General features: G+C 38.9%; 1 protein-coding gene across 11 annotated transcripts in view; it reads right to left on the bottom strand.

Annotated features, from left to right (window-relative positions):
- The window catches only part of ZNF385B (zinc finger protein 385B), a 475,657-nt gene that overhangs the window by 5,978 nt on the left and 443,191 nt on the right, over positions 1 to 26,488 (bottom strand). The window lies entirely within an intron of this gene.

Raw genomic sequence — 26,488 nt, 5'->3', positions numbered from 1 at the left:
TCAGTTATACATATATCCATCCTTTTTCAGGTTCTTTTCCATATAGGTTATTACAGAATACTGAGTAGAGTTTCCTGTGCCATACAGTAGATCCTTGTTGTTTATCTCTTTTATCTATGGTAGTTTGTGTATATGTTAATCCCAAACTCCTAATTTATTCTTCCCTACCCCCCACCTTTCCCTCTGGCAGGCAGAAGTTTGTTTTCTATATGTAGTTCGTGTGTGTGTGGTGCAGATTTTCGTTGAGATTGATTGAAGAAAGAACTCCATGGCTTCAGTTCCCATATCAGATCACTGCAAGGTCATGATGACTCCTGAAACATGACTTTGTTCTCCCACTTGCAGCAGGTAACTTTCTGTCTGATACCCCTGAGTTATAAATTTTGTCCTTTTAATATATAGGGAAACCAGCTACCTTCCAATCTGATTAAATGATATGATGGTAACATGAAATAAGACATGCAATGGCAGTTTCATTTGACTACTCATGTTTTAATTATGACATGGAGAACATAAAGTTAAAATTCAATTTTTATACCAAGTTAAAATTTTAACCTTAGGGAATAGGGCAGAGGGGAGGGAAGAAACATAGTTAATTTTGGTTATGATTGGTTAAGTTTTTGCTGCTCTTTGAATAGCAATGCAGTTTACCCCAAATAAAAGATTCAAAGATTCTACTTATTATACTTATTAACTACTGCCAGTCTGAATCATAAGTTTTAAATAATGACATTAACCACAAGCACAGTATGAGGATTAGCCAAATCATTTATAGATGTCTTGGAATTTTGATCATGTAGCTACTTAATGTTTATAATCCTCAAGGCCCATGTGCAGGCTATAAGAGGGGTCAAAGTGACTTTAACAGAGTCTAACACTTTGGGGTTCATTTGTTATTCAAGACAGACTCTATTCAGTGGCTCCTTTGAGAAAGAAGGTGGAGCTTCTAAGGCAAATACAAAATTCGTCACAAGTTTAATCCTAGTAGAGCCCTGCTCTTAGAAAATGTCTGTAGGTATGCTGATAAACTCTCATTAAGAGAGAAAGGGAATTAAAACTGAAAATTTATGTAATTGCCCTAACCATGTACCACGGACTTGGATGACCAAGAAGGAAGGAAGGAAGGATGAAGGAATGATAAGGTTCTGGGTGTCTCTTCTGTATTGGGGGCAAACCAACACTTCCACACACATCAAAAATGAGGGGAGATGGTATTTCTGCTTAATTGATTTAGGGATCATTAGTTGATTTCCATCTCTTTTCCCGAGTTGGATTCATCAAGGTCAAGACTAGACACAGCAGGGATACTGTAGATACATTTCAACACCTGGGTGGTGTTTGGAATAAAGGAATGCTCAGATCCCTTTTAATCCTTGGTTTCCACAATCTCTAGTCCTTTTTAGAGAGTTTATTAAAACTTCAGGATACCATGAAGTATGATGGAAAAGATCTCAGGCTTTTACTAAACTGACCTCAAATAGTATGAGTGAAGGAAGTAAATCAGTCTTCCTGAATGGTAATAGTAAGTAAGTTAGATTGAAGATTACTTCAAGTCTGGTATTCTCTTGTCTATAAGGATCCCTCAGATTGAATTTGCAATTTTCTAGAACTCACAAAGCAGATATGCAGATAATAATGGCAGAAAGCGAAGAGGAACTAAAGAGGCTCTTGATGAAAGTGAAAGAGAATGAAAAAGCTGGCTTAAAACGCAACATTCAAAAAACTAAGATCATAGCATCCAGTCCCATCACTTCATGGCAAATGGATGGGGAAACAGTGACAGACTTTATTTTCCTGGACTCCAAAATCAATGTGGATGGTTACTGAAGCCATGAAATTAAAAGATGCTTGCTCTTTGGAAGAAAAGCTATGACAAACCTTGACAGCATATGAAAAAGCAGAGGCATTACTTTGCCAACAAAGGTCCATAGAGTCAAAGCTATGCTTTTTCCAGTAGTCATGTATCAATGTGAGAGTTGGGGCATAAAGAAGGCTGAGTGCCAAAGAATCAATGCTTTTGAACTGTGGTATTGAAGAAGATTCTTGAGAGTCCCTTGGACAGCAAGGAGATCAACCAGTCAATCCTAAAGGAAATCAGGACTAAATATTCACTAGAAGGACTGATGCTGAAGCTCCAATACTTTGGTCACCTGATGTGAAGAGCAGAGTCATTGGAAAAGACACTGATGCTGGGAAAGATTGAAGGCAGGGGGAGAAGGGGGCAACAAAGGATGAGATGGTTGGCTGGCTTCATCAACTCAATGGACATGAGCTGGAGCAAACTCCAGGAGATAGTGAAGGACGGGGAAGCCTGGTGTGCTGCAGTCCATGGGGCTGCATAGAGTCAGACATGACTTAGTGACTGAATGATACAAAGCAGTGAAATAATTCAGTAATCTTTTAAGATTTGTTCCTACGGTATTACTCAGTTTCTTGTGATGGGAGCTTAAGTTATTGCGTGTAGCAAAATCCTTCTTGGCTTCAAGCAATTCATAAAATATTTATATAAATTCCTAAAGAATCTGACGTGTTTTAGTCATTTAGTCGTCACTCATTCTGTCTTTTATCCATATTATTTTAATTTCCCTTATGTTGACTTCCCTCCTATATTCTTACATAGAACTTTATATATAATTTACTAAGTACAATCACTTACATTATCTTTTAATCTCTTACAACAAACTTGTGAAAAACGTAAGGCTAAAGATTATTTCTACCTTAAAAATGTGGCAATGGGGGCTCATTAATATTCAAAAATGCCCCACAGATTAGTAGGTAGCATCAATAAGCATGATCTTTTCTGTAACTATTCACCATGTAATGTATTAATCTTCCTGCACAGAGAGGACTTCATGTGGCATTAACATTATAAGAGGCATACATTAGTCACCTGGAGATGTGAAAAAGCTGTTTCTTTGTTTTACAATTATAGGTTAGTTTTAAAGCATGTTTGCCTTAAAAATATTTATGGTATTCAACAATCATCTGATTCAAGGTACATTGAGAAGATGGACAAAACTATATCTTTTTCCTCTGTGTCCCTATTTCTTTAAGAAAAAAGTACACAGATTTCCTTTCTACGTCTCCGTTTCAAAAGAGGTCATTTACTCATTAAGTGCGTATTTATAATATGCTAACTGCTGACACTGTGCTAGTTACTGAAGAGCATAGTTCTGATAAATAAAGTAGGTACAGACTTTAAAAAGGGCTTCCCTGGTAGCTCAGCTGGTAAAGAATCTGCCTGCAATGCAGGAGACCCTGGTTTGATTCCTGGGTCGGGAAGATCCACTGGAGAAGGGAGAGGCTACCCACTTTAGTATTCTTGGGCTTTGCTGGTGGCTCAGATGATAAAGAATCTGCCTGCAATGCAGGAGACCTGGGTTCGATCCCTGGGTTGGGAAGGTTCCCTGGAGGAGATCATGGCAACCCACTCCAGTATTCTTGCCTGGAGAATCCCCCTGAACAGAGGAGCCTGGTGGGCTACAGTCCATGGAGTCACAAAGAGTCGGACCTGACTGAGCAACTTAACTTCAAGCATAGCACAGACTTTAAAAAAGTAATAGCTTAGCAGCAGATATAAGAAATTCACTCAGAGATCTCTAATTTATGACAGAAACTGGCAAGAGGCATGAGAATCTAGAATTGAAAGTAATTATGTTTGGTTAATTGGAGAAGGAAATGGCAACCCACTCCAGTGTTCTTGCCTGAAGAATCCCGGGGACGGGGGAGCCTGGTGGGCTGCCGTCTATGGGGTCGCACAGAGTCGGACACGGCTGAAGTGACTTAACAGCAGCAGCATGTTTGGTTAGGAAGGAATTTTTCATTAAGGAAGTGACGTTCTGTCTAGGTTTTGAAGATGAGTTTTGAAGATCAGATTTAGATAAGCATGGAATGGAGTGGAAAGGAGCAGGGAGTGAATGGTTAGAAGTGGAAATGTGAGGGAATGTTTAGCTGTTGGAAAGCGTGGAGTTTCCTGGTGAGTACCTGGTAGGTCAGCACAGAAAAGGGCAACAGGTGTAATGGGAGATATAAGGATGGATTGAGTCAGAAGGCAGAGAATATTTTAAAAATATTAAAGTAGATACTGCTGCTAAGTCGCTTCAGTCGTCTCCGACTCTGTGCAACCCCACAGACGGCAGTCCACCAGGCTCCCCTGTCCCTGGGATTCTCCAGGCAAGAACACTGGAGTGGGTTGCCATTTCCCTCTCCAATGCATGAAAGTGGAAAGTCAAGTCGCTCAGTCGGGTCCGACTCTTAGCGACCCCATGGACTGCAGCCCACCAGGCCCCTCCGTCCATGGGATTCTCCAGGCAAGAGTACTGGAGTGGGGTGCCATCGCCTTCTCCGAAAGTAGATACTATGAATAGCTGTTTCCCTTTTAAAAAGTTACGGAGTGTTTAAGATTTACACGGTTCACATTTAGATAATTTATGTTTTAGTTTGCATGCCCTAGATAGATTAGAGTCTTAAACTTTGAGAATATTAGGAACATATTGACTTTGGAAATGTGTAAATGGTGTCATCATATTCAGGGGATTCTGCGGCAGGAAAGTCTCTGAGCAATAGTTTAAATTCTGACTTTCTTTTTGGATATGTATACTTATAAGCATCAAAGCCTAATTTTATTATTCTCATTTTAATTGTTAGATATTTTTATCAAAGTGTGTTATTTCTCTTCCCTTACTGACATTTTTACAGCCTTCTTATTTTGTGTATTTGAAAGTTTAATTAATGAACTGTTTACTTCTGTTTCTTTTAATAAAGATGCATGTCATCTGGAACTTCTGGTTAATATGAATTCCAGTTTCAAGTATTCCCTCACCTAATGTTAATTAGCAGGTTTTCTGACTGTCTTAATTATTTCCTGATTACTCAAACTCCTTTCTTAAGGTTTTATCCTGCAGAATTTTGAAGTAAAATTTGCTGAGCTGCATCAGAATTGCCCTTTATAACAAATATCCATAATTTATGCATCCAAATGAATTTAGTTTTTCAAAGTAGCTTTCTTGAAAGGTCCCACTCTGATTCACTTATTTTCCAAAGCTCAAAACATTTTGAAAATCTCTCTTTTTGGAATGTTTTAATTTCCAGTTGATAAACCAGGTGAAAGAAATCAGTTTTCAATATTTATGTATCACTATTTTTTTTACTCCAAAAATTTTACTCGAATTGACCCAGCTTAACACTATTTTACTTATAGACAGCCTCAGAGCACAAATCCTCTGACATGGAAGATGAAAAGAACGTGTAAGAATTCTGAAATCAGTTTTCAGAAACTAATACTGTTGGTAATTAGAAGAGTCATGTCCATTTACAGGTCTTGATTTTAAAAACAAATGAATATTCTAACTATATCGTAGACCTTATTTGAAGTAGAACTTTGGAAGCTATAATCAACTTTTGGTTTACACGAGGTTTACTCTTGAGTTTAATGTTATAAATAAGTTTTTTTCTAATCAGGTGTCAATGGCTTCAATAACAGATAACATATCAATAACAGATACATGCAATATTTTATATGATAAATGCTTGATATAGAAAATAAAGTTAGACAAACATTTAAAAAAATTAAAATCGCCCATGATTCTATTATCTAAAATAAAAGTCAACAAACTTTTTTCTGTAAAGCACTGGATAATAAACATAGTGAGCTTTTAAGCCACACAGTCTCTGTTTCAACTTGTGCTAAACTTTGCTGTAATAGCAGGAAAGTAGCCACCTGCACATGTGATTATGGCAACCCACTCCAGTGTTCTTGCCTGAAGAATCCCAGGGACAGGGGAGCCTGGTGGGCTGCCGTCTGTGGGGTTGCATAGAGTCGGACACGACCGACGTGACTTAGCAGCAGCAGCACGTGTGATTGAACAAACTCAGATAAAGAGGCAGCAGGCTAGATTTAGCCTGCAGGTAGCAGTTTGCTGATCCTTGACTTGGACGCTTATGCTTTGATATCTATTACTCCATATTATTGTATATAATAGTGTATATGAATAGACAGTGGAGAAGGCAATGGCACCCCACTCCAGTACTCTTGCCTGGAAAATCCCATGGACGGAGGAGCCTGGTAGGCTGCAGTCCATGGGGTCGCTAAGAGTCGGACACGACTGAGCGACTTCACTTTCACTTTTCACTTTCATGCATTGGAGAAGGAAATGGCAACCCACTCCAGTGTTCTTGCCTGGAGAATCCCAGGGACGAGGGAGCTTGGTGAGATGCCGTCTATGGGGTCACACAGAGTCGGACACAACTGAAGCGACTCAGCAGCAGCAGCATGAATAGACAGAAACATAATGTTCTATTATTAACATTTGTTGCTTAGCAATGTGTCAAGAATATCTTTCCATTTCAATAAATATAGATAGAATTGGATCATAATTTATAACACCAAATGATGTATACTTACATGGATATACTATATTTAACAAATCTTTTGATATTTAGGTTATTTCTGGTTTGCACTTTTACTATTGTTAAAAAGATAGAGTAGGAATTCTTTTACCTGGGAATGAAGCCCACAACCCCAAACCGAAAGCAATTGGTATCAGGTAATTCAGTACCTTAGAAAAGGTCCTCAAAGAACCCCCAGACACATACTGGTAGCATTTAAAAAAAAGATAGTAGACTTATCCTGTTACCAACACCCTATCACCTACCAATTGGACTGTATAAGGATTGGAGGACTTGCTGGCATTGTAAGTTTCTTGTCTGGTTGGAGGCTTCTGAATCCAGACAAATAAGTAAAGCTAGATATGCATGTAACAAGGGGACACTGGTATTTCATTCCCCCATCAAACGACTTTAGGCCTTGGTGATTTGTCTCTCATGCCAGGTGAGGTAGAGGAAAGGAAGGCTGGACAGAGATGAAGCTGAGAAAAGGTGGCCAGGCTTGAGCCTTGCTATTGATATAAACACAAGAGGGCTGATCATCAGGACCCTGGCAGTAAGAGCCTGAGGAGTGGATCTTTAGTGGTCAGGACTGAGGAAGAATTGAACCACGTGGAGACCTTACTCATGGTCTTTGAGAAGCATCTGGATACCTACCATGCAGAAGGCATCAATAGTTGTCCTTAAGTACCAAAGTATTTGCCCTCCCTTCCATTCCTTCTCCCATCCCTAAAGATTGGAAAGGGTAAGAATCAGAAATGATATAATGGGGAAGAAGGAAAGGGCAAGCTATGCCTCTTCCCGTGGTCCAATCTGAGCCAGGATGAAGGCAGTGTTCAGTTGGATAAGAGCCTAAAGTTGCAGATAAGACCAGACTTTCTTCTGATATCTGACAGTGCCTTTGAGGAATGAGAAAGGAAGATTCAACAGAGTATATAGGCAATCATGTTTGTATGCCACTGAATTCACATATACTCAATAAACAGCACTGTGTACAGACAGCTCTGTATACTTGTATTATAGTTTCCTCAGGACCTAAACTTTGAAGAGAAATTGTTGAGACAAAAAGCTTGTGATGCACATTGCCAAATTGCCCTCCAGATGGTTATACAAATTAATACTCTTAGAGCTTTGTAAGAAATTGCTGGCTTCCCTGTACCTTTACCAGCCTAAGCATCCATTGTTTTTTGCCAATATGACAGATGTAATACAGTACCTTATTGTCAATTTGATTTTCTTTTCTTTTTATACTAAACAGGTTGAATATGTTTTCATGCATTTCAAAGTAATTTTTAAAAAAATTCTTAATTCTAAAAGGGAACAAAACTCTTGAGCTAAATGCATTTTTAGGAGTTAAAATTTTTACACTAAATAAGTAAACTTTACCATAATAGTAAGCCTCCTTTTATATACAACCAATATATATACATATCTGTGTGCTCAGTCGCTGATTCATGTCTAACTTTTTGCAACACTATGGACTATAGCCTGCCAGGTCCTGCTGTCCTGGAATTTTCCAGGCAAGAATACTGAAGTGGGTTGTCATTTCCTACTCCAGGGGATCTTCCTGACCCAGGGATCAAACCCAGGTCTCCTAGGTCTCCTGCACTGGCAGGCAGATTCTTTTACCTCTGGGTAGCCTATATATATATATATGTTAATTATATATATAATTAATATATATTTATATATGTTAATTATATATATAATTAATATATATTTAAATATATTAATTGAAGCTTGTTGATTTACAAGGTTGTGTTAGTGTCAGGTGTATAGCAAAGTGATTTAGTTATACTTACATATATATCTATTCTTTTTCAGATTCTTTTCCCTTATAGGATATTACAAAATATTGAGCATAGTTCCCTGTGTTAGACAGTAGGTCCTTGTTGGTTGTCTATTTTACATGTAGTAGTGTGTATATGTTAATCTCAAACTCATCATTTATCCCCCCACCTTTCTTAACACTTTGGTAGCCATTAGTTTGTTTCCTATGTCTGTATACGTAACTAATACTGTTAAGTGGTTGGAGCAATATTCTTAGAAGCTGAATTCAGAGGCTCAATCCTTATTTCAAGAAGTTTACTTTTATGTAAAACAAACAAAAAGTGATCTAGTAGATGTTCCTGGCAGTTATAGCTTAGAGTGATAGCAAAAGCAGCCATAATAATCACAAATTAATAGCCAATACTAGTTGAATACTCTCTATAGACCAAGCAGTATGGTAAGAACTTATGTTTATTATCTCGTTTATTTTTCATATCCTCTAATGCAGTACTGGTAACTATCTGTACCTATTTATTTCTTTTTTATTGAGATATAACTTATATACTGTAAAGTACACAAAGTTTAATGAATTTATACCTATGTATACATTTGTGTCCCCTTCATGGATCACAGCCTTGTCGTGGTGAAGGGGCTTGCATAACTCAATGAAGCTATGAGCCATGCTGTGCAGGGCCACCTAAGACGCATGGGTCATGGTGGAGAGTTCTGACAAAACATGGTCCACTGGGGAAGGGAATGGAAAACCACTCTGGTTTTCTTGCCGTGAGAACCCCATCAACTGTATAAAAAAGCAAAAAGATATGACACAGAAAGATGAGCCCTCGGGTTGGCAGGTGTCCAATATACTATGGCGGAAGAGCAGAGGAGAGTTACTAATAGCTCCGGAAAGAGTAAAAGAAGAGGGTGGCAGAGGATGAGATGGTTGGATAGCACCACCGACTCAATGGACATGAATCTGGGCAAACTTGGGGAGTTAGTACAGGGAGGCCTGGTGTGCTGCAGTCCATGGGGTCACACTGTTGGATATGACTTAGTGACTGAACAACAAGAACAAATACATTTATGTTAACCTAAGATATACATAAGATATAAGATATTAATATATAAGATATAGAGATATAGAATGTTTCCACCACCCTGGAAAGGTCCACTGAATCCCCAATTAGTTGATACTCCCCTTCCCTTCAAAGATAACCACCATTCTCATCTCTATCAACTTAGATCTGTTTTGCCTGTTTTCGAACTTCATATAAATGGATTTGCCCAATATATATTATTTTATACTTGTCTTCTTTCATACAACATTATGTCTGAGATTCATCCATATTGTTGCACATATTATAGAAGTTTGTACTCTTCCTGATAGTTGGATAGTATTCATTGTATGACTATGCCATAGTTTATTTATCTACGTTAGTATTAATGAGCATTTGAAATGTTTCAATTTTTGGCTATTTTGAGTAATGCTACAATAAACATTCTTAGACATGTTTTTGATAGCCATAAATACTCATTTATGTTTTCTGTCTATCTCTCTACATATATATTTATCTTTAGTAGATTCTTAAGAGTTTTCCAAAATGGCAGTACTGATTTATATTTCTACCAGCAATGTATGAGAATTCCAATAGTTCTACATTCTCTCTAACAATAGTATCACTGTTTTCAGTCCTTTTGACTTTAGCTGTACTGGTGGGTGACTAATGATGTGGAACATCTTTGCATATTATAGGCTAACTGTATATCTTCTTTTGTGAATTGCTTGGTCAAATATTTCCCTCATTAAAAAAAATAGATTGTAAGCTTTTTTCTTAATGATTTATAGGAACAGGAGTCCTTTTTCAGATACATATATTATAGATTATCTCCCCAGAGAGTGGTATGCTTCCCTCTCTCTAATGTTGTGTTATAATTACAATTGTTCATAAATAAAAAATAACCAAGTCTTAGACAGACTAAATAACTTCCCACATTCATCCAGTTACTAAAATGGTAGAGCATGGATTCAACTACAGGCTTCTGAATCCTAAGCCAGTGCTTCTTATTGCTCTTCTGTTTTGAGGGAGTAGAGAATAAGAATGTTCAGTCTCAGTAATACTTTTGTGAAGGCCTGACATTGTTGAATAAAGGTAAGTGAGTGGATGGAAATATCTTTGTATATCTTAGTTACATGGTGCCATATAAACATAGCACATTATAGGCAAAATTTGCTGAGAACCAGACAAATAAGTCTGTTTTAATAAAGTTTCTTTAAGGTTGCAAATTTGCATGAAACCTAGGAAACCTTCTTAAAGGCATATCTTTTGCTTCTGTGTTTTCTTCTCTGAGTTCTCACTTGACTAATTTCCCAGAAGGGTTAATGAAGGTTATGATACCCTATGGGAAGTAAAAATGTCCTTGCATTTTTGTTTTTGATAACACATGTGTTGGTTTATAAAGTTGTACCAATAACAACTAAAAATATTTTCTGCCACTGAGAAATGGCAAAGATTTAAAGCTTAACAGAGATGGAAAGATAAGATATAGTACCTGCTTGACTGAAATGTGGAGCAGCAGAACCATTCTGAGACATACGTGAAGTTCACACCACTCTACAAGTAAGTCCCACCTAAGAATACATCATAAGGAAATAACCATCTACCCATCCAACTAATTTAATAATTATTGACTACCTGTGACATTATCCTAGGCACTAAAGTTAGAGGTGAAAAGACCAGATCTTTGAATCAATAAAATTAATTATCTAGTGGTGGAGCCAGAAAAGTATATATATATATATATATATATATATATATATATATTTATACAAATACACATATACTTTTATTACATGTGTATATATTTATAAAATGTATGTTTAATACATATAAGCAGGTATATAGCGTGTTTATATTATATATATATAAGCATATATAAAAATGTATATAATATATACATATATACATGCATATATATGTATAATGTGTGTGTATATATATATATATATATAGTCTCATAGTATTACGTGTACTAAGAAAAATAAAGCATGGCATGGTAATAGAGTCATTTCAAGGCTGTCTCAAGAGGTAATATTGACAGACCCTTGAATAAAATAGCAGGAATTCTGGGAAGAAGAGCATTCCAGGAAGAAAGAATAGCAAGTACAAAAACCTTGAAATGAGCAAGATCAAAGTGAATGAGAAGAGTGAATGCAGGCTGTGAGGTGGAGGAGCTGATCAGAGGCCATATAGTCTGATAGAGCATGAGAGAAATTTGGATGTGATCTAAGTGTGATTTCTGAGTCTCCTGAGGGGTGATCCGAGCCATGTTTTCCTAGGATCATTCTCACTGGTATGTGGAGAAGAATTTATGAAATGATAACACAGGGAGGTGAGTTAGGAGACTACTGTAGTTGTCCAAAAGGGAGCCGATGGTTGCTTGGACCAGGGTGGTAGTAGAGAATTGAGCAGTATGTTTAGGATATATTTATGGGTAGAAACAACCAGACTTACTGGCTGATTAGATGTAGGGTACCAGAGAAAGGAATCAAGGATTACTACCAAGATTTCAGCATGAACACTTGGTGAATGGTGGGTAGTATCATTCACTGAGATTAGAGATAATGGTATTTAGGAGGGTGACCAAACTTCCTGGTCTCTCAGCCAGGAAAACTTGGGTATTTTTAGTTCTGTTTACTGATGAATAAACCTAAAGCAAGTGACTTAAGTGATTGGTGCCTTAATCTGAACATGTGCAAAATACCATCATTTTCTCCTTGGGCTCTAAGAAACAATAAGATTGTAAAGGTAAGGCAAGGGCTTCAGGCGGAAGACACGATGAAAAGTTAATAGTTTTGGGGCCTATGCTCAAGTGATTCACAGTTAATGAGATCAAGGTCATGTTCTGTTTCACATTTAAAGGCTGTGGATATCTAAATCTGTGTCTTGTGTTGAGTACCGAAAAAAATGAGTACTGAAAAAAAATGTGAACCAGTCTTTAGAAGTAAATCACTGCAAGTGGACAATGCCAGCTCACACCCCAGGCCCCAAAGCAGTGAGTTTTTAGGAGCAATAATATTCATTCAGTTACATAGTATTTTTATCATTATGGCTTCAAAAGACTTAAATTTTGGATAGAATTTTAATATATGAATTTTGCTTTCAGTGAAAATGCAACAGGTTCTCTGTTTATTGTGCTGTCATTTACCATTTGTCAGAGCCTTGCTCACTCACACCTACCAATGTCTTTCCAAGCCAAGCTTTCCAGAATAGCAAAGGAGTTCCAAATTCAGAAAAGTGCTCATGAAAAGAAGACTACAATTTCAATAGAATCGTACTTTGTGCTTCCTGACGTCACTGAAGGATACTGCTTGTCAGTTTTTACAATAATTTCCCTTTTTACACTTGATTCTGCACAAAAAAGATTAGGCACCAGAAGCATGCAGTGAAAGGATGGCTGGTCATACTGTTACCTGTTTTCACAAGTACCTTGTCCAACATCTCATTTTTATTTCAAAAAAAAAACACAAAAGAAATGCCCGGATTATAGCTTAACACTCATGAAAGCAAATTAGTTCACTTTGAAACAGAATTCTGAAATCATTCTCTTCATTTTATCCATTTCTCAATGATGAGAAATGAATGGTGTCAGTCAGAGGACCTACTTTTTTCGTGTGGTCTTGTGAGGAATGAAACTGAAAAGCCCATGGGACTCTGTACCAAAGAAACATGGCGGACCTGTATGTATGTCAACTCATGTGTGCAGAAGACTTCTTAAGCCTCTGCCCTACTTGTCCACTTCTTATCTATGCTCTGACACAGTACAAATGATAGAAACCACCAACTGATGACACGTTTTAAAGTTTAAGATAGAATTCCATTAAGACAGTTAATGGATGTATGAGGGAGGGGAGGAAGCAGCAGCATATGAACTGCAAGATGAAGAAGCCAATTTGTTACCTTGGAGTTCTTTGCAAAACAAAATGTAATTAGAGATGTACAGATGCTGGAGCATCATCACTGTATCGGTAGATGCACAAAGAAATGAGGATTCATTTGTAGTCTAACAGGACTGCAGCTGTTAAAAGAGCAGGAAGAGAAGACCTACATTGTAGATAATGTTTGGATATAACAGTTTGCCTCTCTTTATTTATTAGATGTTTTCTTTTTTTTTAATTAGCATAATCTTTATTATTTTTTTTATATTTATTAAGTATTCTTGTCCATGGATACTAACTATAGATATAGTTATAAATATAGATATAGATGTTTTCTTAGAAGGTGACATGCAAAAAGATCTTGGAAAATCTAGTAATAATTTGAATGCACTATTTAAAAGATTTTTTTTTTTGAAAGTAGAGCTCTCTTGGTAATGGAATAACCACACACACATTTTTAATTTCTGTAAACTTACATATTGCTGCTGCTGCTAAGTTGCTTCAGTCGCTTCAGTCGTGTCTAACTCTGTGCAACACCATAGACGGCAGCCCACCAGGCTCCGCCATCCCTGGGATTCTCCAGGCAAGAACACTGGAGTGGGTTGCCATTTCCTTCTCCAATGCAGGAAAGTGAAAAGTGAAAGTGAAGTTGCTCAGTCGTGTCTGACTCTTAGTGACCCCATGGACTGCAGCCTACCAAGCTCCTCCGTCCATGAGATTTTCTAGGCTAGAGTACTGGAGTGACTTGCCATTGCCTTCTCCAAACTTACAGATTAGATTTGCTTAATTAGAAACATATATAGTAGAAAAGTTATATACCTGGAGAACATGTCAATAAATCAGACAAGTGGGAAAACAAGTGATTCTACAAAGGAAATATACACAACCAGTCAGCTTGCCCAAGGCAGCTTTAGCCTTTTTCTTAAGTCCTCTATTGATACTGCAAATCTCTCATGAGCAAATGTCTGGCTTTCCATTCCTGAGAAAAATGGCCCAGCTGGATGAATTTACCACTGATGTTACAGTTTCTTCCTTCTGCACCTATTTTGTTTGCATCTCTGAGGAAAGGTGAGTGCTTTCCACCTGGACTATCTATCTTTTAAATCTCTTCTCTCTTTCCTATAGCTCTATTTTGTTTCTATTAGGTTCTTTCTGTTTACAAAATGCTAACATTTTCATGTTCCAAAGCCATTCTCTGACTTGGTTCACTCATGGAGCTTTCCATTTATCTTTTCTTTGGCACTGAACTTGAAGTGGTACTGTGCAGTGGCTCTTTCCCGTTCCTCTCTCCCTGTCCATCCTTCAGATCAGGTCAGATCAGTCGCTCAGTCGTGTCCGACTCTTTGAGACCCCATGAATTGCAGCACGCCAGGCCTCCCTGTCCATCACCAACCCCCGGAGTTCACCGAGACTCATGTCCATCGAGTCAGCGATGCCATCCAGCCATCTCATCCTCTGTCGTCCCCTTCTCCTCCTGCCCCCAATCCCTCCCAGCATCAGAGTCCCCTCCAATGAGTCAACTCTTCGCATGAGGCGGCCAAAGTACTGGAGTTTCAGCTTTAGCGTCATTCCTTCCAAAGAAATCCCAGGGCTGATCTCCTTCAGAATGGACTGGTTGGATCTCCTTGCAGTCCAAGGGACGCTTAAGAGTCTTCTCCAACACCACAGTTCAAAAGCATCAATTCTTCGGCGCTCAGCCTTCTTCACAATCCAACTCTCACATCCATGCATGACCACAGGAAAAACCATAGCCTTGACTAGACGGACCTTTGCTGGCAAAGTAATGTCTCTGCTTTTGAATATGCTGTCTAGGTTGGTCATAACTTTCCTTCCAAGGAGTAAGCGTCTTTTAATTTCATGGCTGCAGTCACCATCTGTAGTGATTTTGGAGCCCAGAAAAATAAAGTCTGACACTGTTTCCACTGTTTCCCCATCTATTTCCCATGAAGTGGTGGGACCGGATGCCATGATATTGTTACTTCCAGTCTACTCTCCAAGTTTTTCCCTCTCAACCACTGCTCTATGTTCTCATAATCCTCTTCATATAATTATATTTTGATCTCACACTAACTGCAATGTTTCACACTTAAATTTATTACCGGGATAGAGATAGTCTTATGCTCTAGAACAATGTTTTAATTAATCTTTGTGTCCAATATTCAGAAAACCATAGGTGGACAATAAGTTTGTTGAGGTAAGGAATATTTAACTCATTGCAGTGTTTTCTAATCTCACAAGTAAAAATACTAGAAAAATCCACTGTTAACAGCCAAATCATAACTAGTGAAATGAATATAGATAGAATGGATAAATACATTTTAGCCATTGATTATGTAAAGTACTTGAATAATTATTTCCAAAGGTTTTATATATATATATATATATGTTTATATATGCATATCAAATATCAATGCATATATATTTTTAGGAATCCTACACAAACTTACATATAAATAATAAGCATGTACCTTTGCCAGAAAATCTAAAGTACATGTGAAAACACAAATATCACAAAAATATAGCCAGACCTCTTTGCAACTTAACTGGTGTCTGGGTCTCAGGAAGGTTTCTCATGGGCTCTTTGTGTTTGGAAACTCATCAGAGGTTTGTAGCCCAACAACCCACCTGACCAATCAGTAACCGTAAGGAGTCAGTAACAAATTACATCATACTATACTCATCTAACTCAATAGAGGAACTAAAAAGCCTCTTGATGAAAGTAAAAGTGGAGAGTGAAAAAGTTGGCTTAAAGCTCAACATTCAGAAAACGAAGATCATGGCATCTGGTCCCACCACTTCATGGGAAATAGATGGGGAAACAGTGGAAACAGTGTCAGACTTTATTTTTCTGGGCTCCAAAATCACTACAGATGGTGACTGCAGCCATGAAATTAAAAGACGCTTACTCCTTGGAAGGAAAGTTATGACCAACCTAGACAGCATATTCAAAAGCAGAGACATTACTTTGCCAACAAAGGTCCGTCTAGTCAAGGCTATGGTTTTTCCTGTGGTCATGTATGGATGTGAGAGCTGGACTGTGAAGAGAGTTGAGCACCAAAGAATTGATGCTTTTGAGCTGTGGTGTTGGAGAAGACTCTTGAGAGTTCCTGGACTGCAAGGAGATCCAACCAGTCCATTCTAAAGGAATCAGTCCTGGGTGTTCATTGGAAAGACTGATGTTGAAGCTGAAACTCCAATACTTTGGCCACCTTATGTGAACCCATTTGAAAAGATCCTGGTGCTGGGAAAGATTGAGGGCAGGAGGAGAAGGGGACGACAGAGGATGAGATGGTATCACTGACTCAATGGACATGAGTTTGGGTGGACTCCGGGAGTTGGTGATGGACAAGGAGGCCTGGCGTGCTGCGATTCATGGGTTCACAGAATCTGACATGACTGAGTGACTGAACTGAACTGATACTCATCTGAGTTATCAACAATTACATGATTGATAAACTTATGCAACAATGCTCTTTAAGAAATTCCAAGTACTATGTCTTGTGGTATTATTTAACTTTCCTCACCCTTTTAGATATCAGATGCAGGTTTTGTATCCTAGTGAGGATACCACTTATGACCAACCCAAACTCCTAAGACACATCATCTTTAGCAGGTGGCCTGAGACTGACCCAGTATATTCTGAGTCCTATAGTTGCCCATTTAGGCCTCCTCCACCTAGGAGCCTCATTTGGACTTGATCTAATTCCAAATGTCCAGAAGGGTCACAATACCTGCCAGTTAGCTCACCTGCTTTGACAGTCACAAGACTTCTCGTTGGAAAATGTTGATCTCAGTGCCCCACTTGAGAGTGAATCGCTGGACTGCTTTGAAAGTGGAAAGAATAAGCCATATAGAATTCTCCATATGGCTTATGATATGTAAAACAAAGTAAAGGACTTGCATGACAAGCTCAGAAACACCAAAAAGCTAAGTACCAACGTGGAAATGAAAGCTAGTTTATGAAATTCTCATAGCACTAAAGTATTATACAGTGGGTCAATATGATGCTTGCGGGCCCTTTCCACCTAATGCCATGTTACCACGGCTCTAGCTAAATTCCAGAAATCCTGTCTCTTCAAGCATGGTTTATCACTGTGACGCTTGCTAATTCCTAATTAACTGTGTTTATGTCTAATTTTCATATCTTGACCTTTAGACTAATCCTGGAAGCACGGGAAATTATCTATAAATAAAAGTGACTCTACTGAATTGGAATGTGCATGCACTTACGATTAAAAAACAAAAAAGCGTATTTAAGTAACTTAGGACCCATCAGTCAGGTGGCTAATTTTATAAATTCAAAACAGGTCCTGTGATGTAATTTTCTGCCAGGCTCAATAGTGACTGAGGACATCCCTGCCCTTTCCATTTGAAAGCCTGTGCCAATCAGGTTCTGGCCAGTGGGCTACACCCCCCTCAGTGATTTTGTGACCCAGTGAAATGATAGTCACTGCCCTCCTTGTCTGAGCACCACATGACACCTGCTCCATCGTCCCTTGTGCCACTTTGTTTGAGAGCAGAAGCTGCCAGTCTCGCACTCAGATAAAACAGTGGCATCTCCAAATACCTCCATGTTGGAAGCTGGCAGCTTACACTCTGTATCAGTGAGCTGGCACTGATGTAGTGAACTTGTCACTTCTAAGTGAGCACAAAACAGGGCTTATTTGCTAGACCTTGAATCTAATGAACAGCTTTCTCCTATTTTGTACAGTTTTCCAGTCATTTGACTTATACAATAGAGAAATCATATTTCGACTTCTTCAGGTTGAAAAATTGCCCCTTTTCTGATTTGTCACCAAGAGATGTGACACAGTTATTTCTGAGGCAGCTTTATTATGGAAAACAGAATAAGTAACTCATGTCACTCAAATCAAATCCCTCGGGGAGTAGGTCCAGTAGCGATTCAAAAGCCAGGAGTAAGATTAAAAACTAATTTTCTAGGTGGAATGAGGAACAGGTTCTTTTTCTTCTAAACTAATGGCCCTTCACAGAGGGAACATTCACAAGGTACAAGGGGGACATTTGAATTCTCCTCCCCCCACCTTCTTCCTTTCTAGACACAGACTTTAGGCTTAGCTTTGAGGCTCCAGGCAGGGTGAGGAGCACGCCGATGATGGAAAGGTCAGCCTGAGAGGTACTGAGGAAACTGAGTCCTCACCTAAAATGTATATCTTTACCTAATAGAGAATGTATAAAACATTGTCAGCCAACAAGTTTATTGCCTTAGGCTGTTCCAAGAGATAGGTACAGGCTTTTACTCTTCATGGACTTAACTGGGTACTGCCTGCCCTAAGGAGACTGTGTAGACTTTTAGGGGCTGGACTGCCCAGGTATAACTACCAACCCCTTAAAAATACATCGCTAAAAGGCAATCATACTTCTCCATTTCAAATCTAGCATTTGTACCTAAATTCAATCTGCTGCTTTATTGCAAAGTTGTCAAAACCAGCTTTATATTTAAGACATACAGGTTGTAGGAAAAAGTCTGTTAACCACAGAAAGTCTCCTTTAAAAAGGTGAGATTGATTTAAGAAGCCTGATCTCTAAAGGGGTTTGTCTAGGGTGTCTCATCATGCTTAGGGGTACTGCAACATGGGGGCTTATGACTGTGACCATGATGAAATTGAGCAAGAAAGAGATATGACATTGTACTGCAGACTGTGAGCTTCCCAACTATAATACAAAACAAATGGCTAAGAGTTTTTTCTTGCCCAGCTTTGCCCCAAGGTATATAAACATCATTAAGTCATTGGTTGTGGTGGTGGTTTAGCTCTAAGTTACATCCTACTCTTGCAACCCCATGGACTGTAGTCCACCAGGCTCCTCTGTCCATGGGATTTCCCAAGCAAGAATAGTGGAATGGGTTGCCATTTCCTTCTCCAGGGGATCTTCCCCATCCAGGGTTTGAACCAGCATCTTAAACCCGCGTCTCCTGCACTGCAGGCAGATTCTTTACTACTGAGCCACCAAGGACGCTCCATCAACTCATTAGAAGAAATTCTTTTGCAAGTACTATGGTATGTGGAGAATAGAGAGAGAGAAAAACAAAACAAAACAAAACAACAAACCCACAATCCTCTTAAACACTAAACAGGAGTTTTTAACCTGGGGTCTGTGGACTTCCAAGGGGTCCATGAGTTCTCAGGATCCATGAACTTGGATGATAAAAAGATATAGATATTTTCTTTTATCTCTAACTGAAATTCACCATATCCTTCAATTATAAATGAAGGCAACAAACTATAGCAGTCTTGGTAATACATTTACCTTTGTCACCCATACACATCAGATATTTTTAAATGAGATATTACAGTTGTCATAGAAAGGTTAGTATTTAGCAACACTTCAAAATTATGGTAGATATTAGACCAGCTGTTAGATCTTATTTAATGCATTATTGGTATACTACTGTATCATAACAAACATTGACAATGGTATTTTAATACAATTGGTTTCCTTTGTAAAACTATCAATTTCATTTTATGGATTTAAAAACACCATTCAGAGAACAGGCTTCACTAGTCGGCCACAGGAATACAGTGGCTAAGACTCTGCATTCCCAATGCAGGGAGCCCGGGTTCAATCCCTGATAAGGGAACTAGAACCCACATGCTACAACTAAGAGTTTGCATACTGCAACTAAAGATCCCGCATGCCACAACTAAGCCTGAAAGCAGCCAAATACATAAGTTAATAATAAAATAAAAAATTAAAAGATTAGAAAAAGAACCATTGTGTCTAGGCCCATCACTTCATTATGCCCATACCACCTTCATTTCTGTCCCTAGCCATCATTGCAACTACTTTCTCACCAACATCCTGAGTTCCTTCTATTGTCCCCAAGCGTTCTTTCATTGTCTCAGATGTTTAAATAGGGCAGTCTTTCACATCTTCCATTGTATGCAGTACTGGTCCTTTTTCTGAGAATCCTTTTCCCTCCACCCCTAACCAGAGCCTCTGTGTCTCTCCCAACAGACAAAGACAGCTTCTGCTGCTGCTGCTGCTGCTGCTAAGTCGCATCAGTCGTGTCCGACTCTGTGCGACCCCATAGACTGCAGCCCACCAGGCTCCTCTGTCCATGGGATTCTCCAGGCAAGAACAATAGGGTGGGTTGCCATTTCCTCCTCCAATGCATGAAAGTGAAAAGTCAAAGTGAAGTCGCTCAGTCGTGTCCGACTCTTAGCGACCACATGGACTGCAGCCTACCAGGCTCCTCCGTCCATGGGATTTTCCAGGCAAGAGTACTGGAGTGGGGTGCCATTGCCTTCTCCAAGAGACAGCTTCAGTCTCCTGCTTAAGCTCTTCCTTCATTCCCAGACTAGATCAGCATCCCTTTCTTTCTATCAACCTTGTCATCATCTGTTCAGTATTACCCTTCCTGCTGATATGCTCTAATGAGGGCAAAGCCCACATTGGCCTGGTTCACTATCATGTATCCAGTGTGTGTGTCAGGCTGGGTACCTATGGGAGCTCAATAAATATGTGTAAATACATGCCCCAAAAAACCATTCTGTAACTTATGCTTTAATATATTTTGTAACTTTTTGATTTAATGTATTGTACTCTTGTTTCATGTTGTTACTTTTATTTACCTTAAGGTGGCATAATATTCTATGGGGTATAAGTACTTTTTAAAAATAATTTCCCTAGCTGATCATCTTGTTTTCAGTTTTTACTAATGCTGTGATGAATGTCTTCATGTATATCATTTTATTTTTCTTGCTTTGTATGTAGGATTATTTCCTTGGTATAAATTACAGGAAGAGGAGTTAATTCATCTATTGGAATTAACATTTTTATGGCTCTTGATTTATTCTATGACATTGCTTTCCAAAAGGATTCTCTCAATTTAAAATCCCATAAATAACATAAATAGAACATCTGCTAATGATTTTTCAAAGTACTTAAAATAACATTTGCTAGATTGTCATCATTGGATTGGTTAATAATGGGGTGAAATTTTTGTTGAAAAGGATAACATAAAAAACTTTAACTCAAAATGTAGTACACTAATTTCCACATTGAGGAAAGTATTTTATTTGTTAACAGAGAACTAAGGACAAAGATATTGTGCTAGGGAAGACAAATTGTTTTACCTTAGACACGGCCATTTTGTTAGTTAAATGGGCAAAATTCATTGAAGACTCTTATCTGAAGTTCAAATATTTGAAAGCAAGGAATAAAATAATCTCTATTATGACAAGAATTATGTCATTTCATATTGAAAAGAAAAAGAACATAATTTCTAGAAGCTTAGTAATTAATATATTAACAGCATACAAGAAACAAAAAATTAAATACTAAGAATTTTTTGCAAGCTGTTTGTTAGAAATAAAATGTATGGACTGACAAATTTCTCCTTATTTACGGACATACATGCCAGCAGGGACTTGTCAGGCAGGGCCGTGTTTCTCCTTCTGATTACACGTTCCCTCCCACTCCTATCGTCTCAGTAGCCAACCCGGGCTTCAGGCTGGGCTGCTTCTTCACGAGTAGTACCCAATTTCTCCCTCAATAAATGAAGTTGTTTTGGGTTATCCCTTGTTTTAATACCCTAGCTACACACAGAACAGACTGTTGACTTAGGAGGTAGGGCATCCGTCTTATTGAATATGAAGAGAAAGAGCTAACCAGTGTCTTGCTGCCCTGTTCATATTCTAGGGAAGGTACCAGAGCTTACGCCATTAAATTCTTCTTAATGATAGTAGTCTAATATATGCTGACTATGTGACTGCTGTGTGCAGGATGCAATGCCAGCATCTGCAGGGAACATAATGGATGATATGTTAACCAGTGGGAGACAAGTATAAAGACATTTCCTGCATTATACAAATATGCACAGGAGAGCAAGAAGGGTCCTTCCACATCTTTAAATGTCCCACTGGGAGAGTTCAGGTTCATCAGACCCTAATGTCCTGGAATGAAGACAAAAATGCAAATAACTGAACTGAGCTAATAAATCAAGTGCTTCGCTGAGGCTTAGTGGTAAAGAATCTGCCTGCAGTGAGACTCGGGTTTGATCCCTGGGTTGGGAAGATCCCCTGGAGAAGGAAATGGTAACCCACTCCAGTATTCTTGCTTGGGAAATCCCATGGACAGAGGAGCCTGGTGGGCTACAGTCCATGGGGCTGCAAAAGAGTCAGACTAAACAATAACAACAATAAAAGAAGCACATGAAGGGATGTAAGTGTAGGTCACTGTTGCATGGCGTGAAATGGTCATAAACTCAAAAGGACAGTGTCTTCAGTGAGCCAGGCACATTTATTGACTCAGTATTCCTGATGACAATCATGGGAGGTAGATATCAGCTCCCCCATTTTATAGATGGGGAAAGAGAAGGTCAATGAACATTACTTAGTCAGAGTTAAACATTCAGTGAGAGGTGGAAATGATCAAGCTTATGCTCTTTCTACTACATGCTAGGTAGGTAAAGGTACTCAACAATCATACCTTGGTTAATATATCTTTATCCAAAGCTACTCAAAAATTGATTTTTAAAAAACAGTTGTAAAATAGAATGGGGAAAGAAAGAACACACATTTCTGAGATGTCAGACCCAGTGAAAAAGAATCTCAAACAGTCTTCAAAAAGCATGTACAGTAAAGTTCATGAATCTTCATCTAAAGGCAGTGTATCATGGTAGCGAATTTGAGGGATCACCTGGGTGAGACCTTGAAACTACTTTTCATCTGAATGACTCTGAGCCATTATTTTCCCTCTCTAGGTCTCATGTTCTAGTATCCCTCAAAGGATTTTTATAATTAAATAAGATAATCTATATAAAATGTTTAGACATTGGTACTTTGTGCAGATCACAACAAACTGTGGAAAATTCTTAAAGAGATGAAAAAGTTGGCTTAAAACTCAACATTCAGAAAACTAAGATTATGGCATCTGGTCCCATCACTTCATGGCAAATAGATGGGGAAGCACTGTAGATGGTGACTGCAGCCATGAAATTAAAAGATGCTTGCTCCTTGGAAGAAAAGCTATGACCAACCTAGACAGCATATTAAAAAGCAGAGACACTACTCTGCCGACCAAGGCCCATCTAGTCAAAGCTATGGTTTTTCCAGTAATCATGTATGGATGTGAGAGTTGGACTACAAAGAAAGCTGAGCGCCGAAGAATTGATGCTTTTGAACTGTGGTATTGAAGATTCTTGAGAGTCCCTTTTACAGCAAGGAGATCCAATCAGTCAATCCTAAAGCAAGTTAGTCCTGAAGATTCATTGGAAGGACTGAAGCTAAAGCTGAAACACCAATATTTTGGCCACATGATGTGAAGAACTGACTCATTGGAAAAGACCCTAATGCTGGGAAAGATTGAGGGCGGGAGAAGGGAACAACAGAGGATGAGATCGTTGGATGGCATCACCGAATCAATGGACATGAGTTTAGCAGGCTTTGGGAGTTGGTGATGGACAGAGAAGCCTGGTGTGCTGTAGTCCATGGGGTCGCAAAGAGTCAGACACGACTGAGCGACTGAACTGAATTGAACCAGGCATATAATGATAAACTTTAATTATCAGTTGTACTGCTGTTAAAGTTATTTTTTGCATATAAGTCTAATAAGCTTGGATCTGTTTTATCTGTTTTCTAGAATATACTATATTAGGTGCAGCATAATAAAAGATAATGAGAGCTGACTACCACAAGGGGCAGCTGTCACCTCATTGAAAGTAGCTGAGATAAGACCCCCACAGGAGGACCAAAAACAAACAACCCCTCCAAAACTGTAAGAACACCAATAACAGTTGTTTTAATTATGCTTTACACTTTGCAAAGTCTTTCTGCAATCATTTCATTTGATTCAGACAACGTTACTGATTGTAGGGAGGGCACTGCTCCCACTTTACCAACGAGAAAAGAGAGTCTCAGAGAATGGAATGCCTTCTCTAGAATCAGAGCTAGTCAAAAGAGCAGAGAGTACCACAGCCTATAGATGTGCTGTGCAATAGGGTAGCCATATGTGGCTACTTAAATAAAATTAAAAATGCAGCTCCTCAGGAGCACAAACCACATTCCAAGAGCTGAATAGTTCATGGCACTCGTGTTGGACAACCCAGATTACAGACCATTTTCTTCACCATAGAAGGTTTTATTGAGTTATGCTGGCCTATAGAAACGAGAGCACCAAACCATTACTGCGTAATACTATGCCCAGCGTCCATGACAGTGACCCTGATTCTCAGAGAAAGATGTCAGGGAAGAGGAAAATACTTTAGAAATGTTTTTATGAAAAACACTAAACTTTTAACTCTAGAGTTAAATTTGTGTGGCACTAGGCTATAAGCAGGAGAAGGCAATGGCACCTCACTCCAGTACTTTTGCCTGGAAAATCCCGTGGATGGAGGAGCCTGGTAGGCTGTAGTCCATGGGGTCGCAGAGAGTCTGACACGACTGAGCGACTTCACTTCCCTTTTCATTTTCACGCACTGGAGAAGGAAATGGGAACCCACTCCAGTGTTCTTGCCTGGAGAATCCCAGGGATGGGGGAGCCTGGTGGGCTGCTGTCTATGGGGTCGCACAGAGTCGGACACGACTGAAGCGACTTGCAGCAGCAGCAGCAGGCTATAAGCATCATCAGAACTGCCCAGAATCCCCCAAAGTACCTAGAACCAGTGCTCTGCACACAGAATCTACAAATAGTTATTTAGTAGTTCTATTTCATGATTGACTCATTTCAGGAAAATATGTCAGTGTAAGAGAATTCTTCCCGAAGCAAATAAATTGAATGTCATAAAAATGTAATCTTTGTTAAAATCTCGAGGGAATTTATGTTTGTACATTTATAAAATTTAGTGTCCATACAAAGTCATTTTATATTTCAATATCTATTTGATGCAGAAAAGTTGTAAATAAATGTAATCAAAAGAGATGAATGCCAGTTAAAATAAATGTCTGAAGATGAGAAAAATTTTTAATAATGATATAAGCCTTAAAATAATGGTTTATAACATATCCCCAGTAAGTCATAAGTTAACAGATCCTCAGTAAATCATAAGTTGGTCTTAACTTTTGGTTCATTTTCTTAGAGCAACACTAGGAAATAACTTTCAGAAGTGGAGAGCCTGACAATAAGTGCTCAGTATTACTTCAAAGCAATATAAAATGCTCGGAAGTTTCAGAAGTTAGTTTCCAGAGGATGACAAACACTTGACTACACAAGAGTCATCGGCCTTGCCTGGCAGGATGGTGCTGTCAAATTCAAGGTGCACGGACAAAGATGGAGGCAGTTTCATTTTTTAAATTGACTTTGAACGTCTTAATGATATATGTACGTTTCATGGAAATACGAGCTTTAGTATAATGGTCTGTTCTCTTTAGACAGATGGGACTCAATTTATGTTGTACATGATTGTATCCCAGAATTTCAGCCTTAAGATGTTTGTCATAATATAGTTAATCTATTATTTTATGAGGGCTAGTAAATCTTGGCCTTCTGAATTTGGGTAGATGCATGCCAAATTTATGATGGCGCTTGTCTAAAAATGACAGATGCTGCCAAAGCAGAAAACTATCATTTTCTTCTACTCAACAGCACAAGGTCTTGGTGTGAGAGACAGAAATGGGGGAAAGAGGCATTTACAAAGACCTTGCTGGCTAATCAATGGAGTTCTGCAGCAGTCTGTGGAAATGAGAAGCTGTCAGTTGGGAAACTTAGCCCCATTTGTAACAACACATAAAAATTGTGAAACACACAGGGGAACCCATAAAAACGATGAGGCGAGGGTCTCCATTTGTATCTTTGGCAGCAAAACTCTTCAGCAAAATTGAAAAATGCAGTTTCATAAGGTAATGGGATGACCATAAAAAGCTGAACTGTAGCCTTTCCAGGCAAATCGTACTGATGTACTAGTTGATAACTGCTCTGGGTTCACACGTGAGGAATTCCCACCATGCAAAAGCACATTATACTGGAAACTAAAACAGGTTTTGAGATGTCCTCACTTCTTTCCTTCCTTCTTAGGTATTTTCTGGTACTGTCATCTCTATCTCCATGTTATGGTCATGGGTATGGATAAACAGGGCTTCCCAGGTGCTGCTGGTGGTAAGGAATCTGCCTGCCAATGCAGGAGACACAAGAGACATGGGTTCAGTCCCTGGGTTGGGAAGATCCCATGGAGGAGGGCATGGCAACCCACTCCACTATTCTTGCCTGGAGAACCCCATGGACAGAGGAGGCTGGTGGGCTATGGTCCATAGGATTGCAAAGAGTCAGACAGGACTGAAGTGACTTGCACACACGCATACACATAGGGGATAAACAAAACAGTGTTTCTGTGCCCAGTAGAAATCTTTTAGAGGGGTGATCCAAATGCTACTGAAATTGTGGACAACATTCAGGAAAATCCACTGGACCCCTGAGGAGGCAGCCAAGGCTCTGCCATATTGG

The sequence above is a fragment of the Bos indicus genome, chromosome 2 (assembly GCF_029378745.1).
Source record: "Bos indicus isolate NIAB-ARS_2022 breed Sahiwal x Tharparkar chromosome 2, NIAB-ARS_B.indTharparkar_mat_pri_1.0, whole genome shotgun sequence".
Lineage (NCBI taxonomy): Eukaryota > Metazoa > Chordata > Mammalia > Artiodactyla > Bovidae > Bos > Bos indicus.
Note: the sequence above shows the minus strand (reverse complement) of the source record. Positions and strands in the feature narration are given on the sequence as shown.